Source organism: Strongylocentrotus purpuratus, unplaced genomic scaffold (assembly GCF_000002235.5).
Source record: "Strongylocentrotus purpuratus isolate Spur 01 unplaced genomic scaffold, Spur_5.0 spur5_scaffold_16, whole genome shotgun sequence".
Taxonomy (NCBI): Eukaryota; Metazoa; Echinodermata; class Echinoidea; order Camarodonta; family Strongylocentrotidae; genus Strongylocentrotus; species Strongylocentrotus purpuratus.
The window spans coordinates 34,598,052-34,600,196 of record NW_022145601.1 but is presented as its reverse complement, the minus strand read 5'-3'; the positions used below and the strand labels follow the sequence as shown (position 1 = coordinate 34,600,196).

At 38.2% G+C, this 2,145-nt stretch overlaps 1 long non-coding RNA gene across 1 annotated transcript; it reads right to left on the bottom strand.

Moving 5' to 3' along the window:
* Positions 1–783: 783 nt before the first annotated feature.
* Positions 784–1,771, bottom strand: LOC115924792. The gene is made up of 3 exons (XR_004064442.1): positions 1,703–1,771; positions 1,183–1,370; positions 784–867 (listed from the first exon to the last, which is right to left on the bottom strand). It is a non-coding gene; the product is annotated as an uncharacterized LOC115924792 (long non-coding RNA).
* Positions 1,772–2,145: the final 374 nt, after the last annotated feature.

Here is a 2,145-nt window from a genome sequence, read left to right as displayed (position 1 = left end):
TATCAACGTTTAAATGATATTAGCGTTAGTAACTAAATGGCAACTCATCGATTCAATATTTGTTTGTTTGTTTGTTTATTTACGGTAATTACAAAACATGCTTTCAGTTTGGCATAGCTGTTTTCAGCATGTACCTACATGGTAGCCTACATTGAAATACATATGAATAAACAGATAAAAAACAAAATTAAACAATAACAATATATAACATTTACATAAATAAATGTAAAGACAAAATATCTAATACATATTTAAAAAAGAGAAATATAAAGCAAGTTAAACAAAAAATTCAACAAAAAAGAAAATACATGAATAACTAGAAAGGTACAGATTTAGTTGAGAAACACTATATCATCAGTACTTTTTTCAAAATGTAAAAATGATGCTGGATCGAACTGGACCGCTTATCGCCTACCATACCAAGCAAACCAGAACGATGTTGATGCACGCAGACCTCTGGGACGCTTCCAATGAGATGAAGAGACCAAGCTCGGTACGATGTGGGATTACCCACATAAGAGGCGGAGAAACAAGCCCAGGGCAGATCAGAATGGAGCATGATTTTTCGTAGGGGAGGCTCGGCTGGGACAAAGTTAGTAAGTCAATGATATAAACATTTAGGTAACCTGTTCAGCACTTCGGGTCTTTAAACATCCTGCAACAGATCGTCTAGCAGCACGTGCATTGCAACTGCCGAACTGCTTTGGGTTCTAGTCATGTTATCTTCGGACTTTTCTTCGGACGGTTTCGGATTGGATTCGTCATCAATGGCTTGATTGATAATCATGATTCCGATTCTGTCATTTCGTTTAGAATAGCAGACTGGTAAACATACAAACTCGGAGGATTTTTGTGCCAGGGAAGGTGCTGCGGTAAGATTGAGATTAGTTAACATTATTTCACTGCCTTATGATCACCCATACATTTGGGGGCGTAAAAATGGGTTTGTTAGTGATATGTAAATATATCATCTTGTGGTCTTTGGCACATTTGCTTCATGTACACAAACTCAACGTCCTGGACAGTTATCTCTGCCTCGTTTTATCTCATCGTTTTTATTGTGTTGATGGTGAGCTTATTTGGCATATTTGTGTTAATAATTCCTGATATGGCTCACAATAAATTGTAGTGAATTTTACCCCTACAACAATATATAAAGCAGTATGATATCATGGCACATACCACATCATGTAGATCTGTTTCATCTAAGTTATTGCCTGGTGAGTGTCTTAGACGATCTTCGATATCTCGAAACGACCCTTCACTTGATGGCTTAGTGTACCGCTGTACTATTATTAGAATGACGATAGCTGAGAGAAGTATCGACACCAAACAAGCACCGGTAATGATGACGATGAATTCCCAGTCAACTATAATATGGAGAGAGAGAGGGGGAGAGGGAGAGAGAGGGATAGAAAGAGAGAAAGAGAGGGGGAATAGAGATGTGTGTAAAATGTTGCAATTATCTTCTGAGCTTGGAAAGATACCTTGATATATACAAGTTATTAGAAGGACAGCATCATCGAGTCATTAAATCATCTGTTTTCCATTCCGAAATAAAATACATATGCACGCATAATAATATCGACAGAAGAAATCTGAGGGACATGATGATTGACTTTCTTTGTCTTCGTCAAGGCACATGGAAATGATAATGTAATTATAATCTACATAATACGTGCGATGCGAATAAAGCACTTACTATCATTGTCTACTGGTTGACCCAATGTACTTTGGGTAAACGCTGTCCCTGTTGTCGTGGATGAAGCATCTGAAAATGAAGAAATATAATTCTGTTGACTAAATACTGAATTACAGTTAGGGTAATAAAAGCATATAAAGTGCACATTTTGGGGGAGAGGGGGGGGGGGGGGGGGAGGGGCTTACTTCCTCGGGAGTGGATTCCACTCCAAATTACAGTCTGATGCATTCTTCTGTTGAGAGTGGATTCCGCTCCAAATTGTAGTGAGATGCGTTGCTGAGTACTTTGTGAAAGTGGATTTCACTCCAAATTATAGTGAGATGCATTCGTAAGTACTCTCCTAAGAGTTGATATCAAATCTAAACGAAATGATCCTTTGAATGTCCCCCCCCCCCCAACCTAAAGAAAATGTCCACTCTAATATATTTTAGGAGTAGAGAGGG